We start from the raw sequence: 7,784 nt of genomic DNA, 5'->3' as shown, positions 1-7,784 counted from the left end.
GGTGTTATGTACTCCCCATGCTGTGGCGTTACAGAATACAGATTGTCAAGAGCAGACTTCCAAGTACCTGGGTCCTGGTGTTATGTACTCCTAATATGTAATCTCCGATGAATGCTGTTACCCCCCCCCCCCCCCCCATCTCTGTAACTTACTTTTGAGCCTCAGTTCGGTGATTGGGCTTCAATGCAATGAATCAGATGGAGAATCCTTTTCCTCCGTTGTCCCGTAAAAAAAGTATCAGAAGTCGTCCAAAGAAAAAATAGCAGCAGTAGGGCGTGAGAGTAATTAACAAATTCAAGTATCAGAAGTCATCCCAAAAAAAAAATAGTAGCAGTAGGCATGAGAGTAATTAACAAATTCAAGTATCAGAAGTCCTTAAAAAAGTGAACTTATTTTGGTTGGCTCAATTGGTAGTTCGAGAGAAAAGAAAAGTATCATAGGAGCCAACATTGATTGGATAGGTTTCTGTCAAGAAAGCGCACATATGCTAGATTTTGAAGGAAATAGCCGCGTCATTATGTTTTATTCTCACCATCAATTAAGTCTCAATGAAGAATAATTTGAACCTCTATATCAGGCTTATAGGCTATACTGCTATAGCTGTAGGCCAAGCATGGCATTTTACAACTGCAATCAACTACAAATGCACCAAGCCTGTAATAGAAGCTTATGGACTACAAGATTCTGAATGCGAGCAGAGTGTACATATCTTCAGTAATTTGTAATTGATGTACCAATGTGGTAGCTATAGAGAAAAAATAAAAAGCGCAACAACCGGTTTAGTTCAATGATCCCAATTTTGTTCAAATCAAAATCATATAACAGTAATGTGGGCCATTTACTAATTAAATTAGTAGTGGGGAAAATATTAATATATCTAAAATTTTCAGAGCTGCTGTGTTTTGTTGCGCTCGCCTGCATGCTGAGTTGCTGACCGTGTGTGGACAGTAGTGACGTGTGCGCAGTAGCTACTCCCCCGTCCGAAAATAAATGCAATTCTAGAGTTCAAAATTTGCCCCACAAAAAATATTAACTTTGACCCCCTACCACAAAAGATAAGACAATTTTTGGAAGATTCTCACAAAAGACAACAAACACATCATTCACTCACCACAAATGACAAATAGTATTTTGATAATTTTACACTTAACATTGATTTGCGTGTTTGGTTCTAGAATTATATTTATTTTGGGACGGAGGGAGTACTCTCTCTCCGGTTAGCTCGACCAAAGCTTCAAAACATCGCTGTCACTCTTCTTGTCCACCGAGATAACAACAATTGTTTAGTTCCAAAAAAATTTTGTACAGTACCCATCACATCAAATCTTCAGACACATACATGGAGCATTAAATGCAATTGAAAAAATAACTAATTACACAGTATAGCTGATTAGCACGAGCTGAATCTTTTAAGTCTAATTAGTCCATAATTAGACATTATTTGTCAAGTAACAATGAAATGTGCTACAGTACCAAAACCCAAACTTTTTCACCAACTAAACACACCCTTAGTTTCAAAAAAAAGAGATGACATCAACTTTTTTTGCGAAGGGCCTGGATCCCACTTCATAAAAGCCGGGCTTTTACAACCAGAACCCTAGAGGAGAAGAAATTTACAATAAAGTCTGTAATCCCCATCCTCCAAAGGTCCAAATTTGCATACAAGACCCTCAAAATATTCAAATTTGAAAACAAAGTCCTTGGATCTTCACACATGCCTCCTGGACATTGACCCTCTTCTGAATCTGCCTCAGTCGGGGAAGAAACCCAATGTCCAAGAGAGCAGCTCGCCCAAGACACCTGACGAGACCCCCAACTTGTGGTAGAGACCCCAGAGGAGGACTTATTGCAAGGCACCGAAGCCGAGTGAATGGCCTCCCAAGCACATCGGCCATCATCGTCGAGGTTGAAGAAGAGCAGCAAGCGATCTGCCATCACCGATGAAGACACCAGTGACCGGAACAGGAGTCTGCCGCCGACGACAGAGCCGCCAACACAGAAGAAAAAGCTCACGGGGGAGCAAATCAGATCCATCCCCTTCGCAAGAAGAGGAACGAAGCTAACCTCAATCCTTCATCTGCGGGGCCAACGCCACCATCGCCACCACAGAAAAGGAGAGGAACAAATGCTTCAAATCACCGAAGATCTGTGACGACCGCGTTGGAGATCCAGCAGGCGGCGCTGCCTCCAACGAAGAAAATTATTTGCTGACGAAGTGGTACCATCCGACCACCACCTCCGGAAAAGGAAGCTCCACCGATGCGAGCCGGGAAGCTAACCCTAGCTCCACCGCCGACTGACGAGGAGAAAGACCTAGGCCTAGGAAGTAAACGACCTAACCTATTTACAACCATACGACGATTCGGTGGTCCGTCCCCCTCTCCGACGCCGGGACGGGTGACGGGGAGGAAGAGGACCACCAGAACAACTCCCAGACTAGATGACAACCTTTGACAAACGAAGCTCAATCCAGTATACAATTTTTCCCTCAAAATCAGAATGGACCCCAATGCAATCACTACTTTTCAATAGTTGAGTCATCTGATTGTTGAGTACTTGATGTTGAGTCCACTGTAGAAGACTGTGACTCCACAACTCCAGCATGAACAATAGCATCTGATTGATCAGCAGATTCCACAACTCCAGCATGAACAATAGCATCTGATTGATCAGCAAATTCCACAACTCCATCATGCACAATATTAGCATCTGAGTGATCAGCAGATCCCAACGTGGATTCTGCACCTCCAGTCTGCAGATTATTCGCATTTAATAATCAATAAAAGATAAGTGGTGGTAATTTCTTACAAAGACTTGTGAAACAAAAGTTAAATGGACAGACCACTGCCGCAATGCACCAGGACCCACCTAGCTACTTACCACCAACACAGCGATTCTTCCACATAATAAATTCTAGCTTTTAGCCTTACCAAATGAACTAGCTGGAAGGGAGAAGCACAACACAGTGAAGATAAACAGAGGGCATTCAATCATAAAACAGAGGAGCAAAGCAAACTTAGCATTTGATACAAGGCTTTTCTATTTATAGACTTTTCAAAATGATCGACTCATGAAACAACCTGAATTTGTGACTTGTAAAACTAAAATACTTAACTAGACAGTAGCCAATAGTCTAGGTGCTTTAAACATTTCCAATCAAAATCAACCTTACCAGTACTAGTCATCATGCATCCTAGCTTGTTTAAGAACAAACCAAAAGGGCTCAGGTAACAATTCAACATGTTTGGTCTATCCTTCCTATTACTTTCATGCATGGCCTTGCGACTATAACAACACATTATCTTCGAACGAAGCAACTAACAACACATTATCTTTCATGAGTTTAGCCCATATGTTAGCTGTTACTTGTAGGCATGAAAATATTGACTTAGTTTGCAGATCAGACAGGTTCTCCTTCACATGATCATAGACATCTAGGTATGCCTGTGAATATGCTGGGAGAGGAAGGAAAGCAGGATGTACACACATGTAATATCCATGGGGAGTCCTCCTTTTCTTCCTTAGAGTCATCAAGAGATCTTTGAAACTGTCTGGAAGATGAAGAACATCTTTCCCATTCCTATGCCTGATAATTTCCTCATAAACACTAGCTGAGCTGAAGTAATCATTCGAAACATAGTGTTTACTGGTCTTCCTCAGCAGTGTGCCATCATCAAGAACAAACTGACCCTGCCAATCAACCTTCAGCTGGGATAAAGTAACAGGATCGTAGAACGAGTATCCGTGCCTTTTCAGCTTCTCAAGGCAGTGATACAAACCATCCCTTCGCCAACTCTGACAGCACAGTGTGCTCCTTGTCCACCTCATCACCTTCACTGCCCACTAGTACAACTTTCTGTAAGAGAACATGAGCATCTGCAAACTCAAGGGGTTTGTATTTTGGATCATTCATATCATCGAACATTCCAATAACATATCTGCCACAGAACATGGAATATTAAAAGTTAGTGTCCACACATGGCATTTTTGGCACATTACATAATCTGATAATCATATAAGCTCAAATCAGGGATGTTAACTAAAGCAATTATGTCTAAAAGGTAAAAGCACACAAGAGTACATATGCTTAGAACAGTAAAACACACATATCTGTGTAATGCATATATTGGTCACCTCAGGGATTCCAGGAAATAAAAATATATAGAAAGCAAACATTTCGACGCAAAAGAATGAAAAGAAATACATATCAATCATTTTCTTAGTATTAGTGTGATTACCATGTAACATTGTAGAAGAACTATCTTAATCATGCTTTCCATACACACAAGACTACAATTGTAAATCTAAATTCACATGCAAAGCACAAACAACTTCTTAGTGCACAACATCCAAAAGATAAACTTATTTTCTAATTCGATATTATGTTAACCTTTCCACCAAAATGTATAAATATCTCCAAACTACAAAACTGGTCCCAATCAACTTACAAACATAGAAATCGAAACAGAGCTTATTGCAGATCATCCTATCCAGCTCTTGAAGCCGAATTTTCACCAAATGTTCAAATATCTCAAAATTAGTGCCTCTGTGGCCATGGCAAATGCTCTAAATCTATAACTATGAGTATACAATACACTATACAGAGCTGCAGCACAGTTCTCGCTGATCATAACCAAACTGGACAAGCAGTTCATACTAATCTACATGGCAAGTAGTACTCACGTGATCGGGGGCTCCTCACTTCCTCTAGATTTTGCATCATCCTTGTTGAAGGAAGCAAGTCAAACTTCTACACTCTTCTCCACAATTCAAGGATAAGATATTTTCCATGGAGTTTTCTAGACTATCTAAATAAAATAAATCAAAGATATTTCTAGGACTAGATATTTTTATGGAAGAGTGTAGAATTTAGATCAAGGACTATGATTTTGCCACATGTCAATAATCTAATGGCCTTGTAACCCTATATATAGAGACCCCCCTCCCTTGACATGCCATTCATCTAAGAGCATGGTAGATGAGAGCAAGATAGATAGCTAGGTGAGAGCATGAGAGGGTGAGTGCTAGGTAGCCACTAAAGAGTGTCTTGTGTAATATTATTGTGTTGTAATAAAGCAAGTGTTTTGTAAGTGTTAGTCTCCCAGTTTCTAAGTACTTAGTGTATAAATTGTGATCTATCGTAGGTTGGAGCCAGTGGCGGACCCAGGGCTCGGCGACCCTGGGCACCTGCCCGGGCTCCGATGCACTCGTTGCAAGGTCAAATTGCCCATCATGGTCGCAACCATGTTCTATTGGAGATAGGAATAGATTGCTATTGTAGTCTTTGCCCGGGCTCAATTTAATCTCTGGGCCCGCCACTGGTTGGAGCATTAACTTTAAGGGGGTGAACATCAGAGCATCACATACAACATTAACTTAATTGACATCTTCTCTCCTCTAAGATTGTTTGGGCTTAAAATTTCGGCACTCTGCATTGTGCAAAATCAATTGCATTGCAATCAGCTAAACAGAACATAGAGCAGCAAACATAACTACTTTCTCCTGGCACTATCTAGATGGACTTCCCCCAAGATCTCCCCCAGCTGCATCCATTCTCTTTGCCCAAGTTTTGCATCCAGTTTCCCTGCAAATAAAACAACAAGTTCGGTTAAATCATACTGGGCAATTCATGAGTCCACTTATATTAAGAAGAGAGTGGGTAAAAGCACCCTACACAACACACAGTACAAACACAACCACACACAAACCCACACCACACACAACTCACACACAGCCTTAGTTAAGACATCAAACTCACCCTTGACAACATAAAGATTGACTAAGGACATGGCTAAGATTACCTACCCAGTATCGAGAATTAGACAACCAAAACATGCACAAGTTATTTCTTGATTTTCAAATAGCCCAACATATTGCTGCCAAACAAACCATGTGGAGAAAGGAAACATGCTCACCTAGCTTAATTTGGAAACATGCACTCGTGGTAGATGTTACCATAACGGTTTTTACACAGCTTGATGGTATAATAGGCACTAGACTTTAAGATGTCGTACACCACCCAAGTCATTCAAACACCGAGGAAGTTCAGCAAATCCTCCGCTCCCCCATGCACATCCTCATGTGTTCATTATCTTCCAACGATGCTCGTTGTAACCGACCGCAAGCACATCATGATTTACTGTTTGATCACCAAGAGATGTGGGCAATATCATCTGTACAACAATTAACATAAATAAGATAAATTGCATTGTTATTGCATAACGTATCTAAAAATTTAAAAGTTATGGTTACCCCTTCATGAAAGGAAAAGTCAAAATCTGTAGCAAGCGAAACAACCACCGGCTGTCGTGCTATGACCCGACATAACTCATCAGAATTATAGCTAGGGACGTAGCCATAATCACTGATTGTGATCAAAGGGACCTAGAAAAGGATAACACAAAATAAATAACGACAACAACTTATATCATTTGTAATGAATTTTAGCTAAAAGTACTCACACGTCACAAAAAACTTACATTTTGAATTTTCTGCCATCGTTCCAATTTATTGGCATATGAATAGATTACTTCAGGCACTAAGCCACCACTTTTTATTGCGTATTCGAAGGCACACCAACTAAATCCACCGATGTGCATACTGTTTTTCCAGTTGCATTCATTGACCTATTTCTTTGAAAGTTCAATATTTTGACCAGTGGTGAGGGCATTAATTGCCGCAATTGGCTCCATGATAGGATCTGAAGATGCCTAGAGGGGGGGGGGTGAATAGGCTAAATCTGAAATTAAAACACTTAAAAATCTAATTAGTAACAGGCGACCCGGACTGTCCGGGGTTGGGTCCGGATACTTCGGACTGTCCGGACTATCTGGGTGGAAACCCAGACTATCTAGGTCATGGTGCAAGTGTGCTCAAAAGCTGAATGAAGTGTGTAGAATTTAGATCGAGTAAATTTGCAGTTACCTGAAGGTACTTCTAAGACCATTCGAACATATACACTTGACCGAAAACTTGTATATGAATAGATTGAGCTCAAACCCTAGCAAAGTTAACTCAAAAACAAATATCAAGTAAAAGCAAGTAAAGTAGCAACACGAGGCTCAGAATTTGTTTCCCGAAGTTCACACCCGAAGGTGCTACATCTCCGTTGAGGAAGAGCTCAAGAGATGGTGCTCAAGAACCCCTATGATCCTCACCCAAGGGCGAGACCAACGCTCAAGCCCGAGGTCACTTACTATAGATTCCTCGAAGAGGAATGAAGCTTACAAACTTCCTGTGGAGCTCACAATACGGCTTGATCACTCACGAGCACACCTAGCTGTCTAGGAGCTCAAAGCTCCAAGGGTAATAGACTTGAATTCGCAGGCTCGACGAAGAACTAGTGCTCAAGGGTTGGAATGGATGCTCACTAGCTCAAATCTCTTCTCTTGCAAGTCTCTCACTTGAATCCCTCAAGAAATCTCTCAAGAATCAAAGGGGAGGGAGTAGGAGAGTTTGTTCTAGAGTTTTGAACAGGTCAGGTTCGAAAAAGAGCAAGAGAGAGATGACTGAAGGGGTAGGAGGGGTATTTATACTCCTCACACTTGAAAGTAGCCATTGGGCAAAAGATTACCCGGATACTCCGAAAAATAGCCCGGATATTTCGGACCCCCGGACATTACGGGCTGAAGTCCGGACTATCCGGACATAGCTCAGATACTCACTCAAGGCTGCTTCTTGGTAGATTTTGTGTGACAAGGATCTCTCGTTGGTTTTGTTTGTGTTCCTTGAGCACTAGAACCTAATCACAACCTTTAGATCGATGTCCCCCATGATAGTAGGGC

Source organism: Panicum virgatum, chromosome 5N (assembly GCF_016808335.1).
Source record: "Panicum virgatum strain AP13 chromosome 5N, P.virgatum_v5, whole genome shotgun sequence".
Lineage (NCBI taxonomy): Eukaryota > Viridiplantae > Streptophyta > Magnoliopsida > Poales > Poaceae > Panicum > Panicum virgatum.
The sequence above is the reverse complement of the archived record's forward strand: the minus strand, read 5'-3'. Positions refer to the sequence as shown.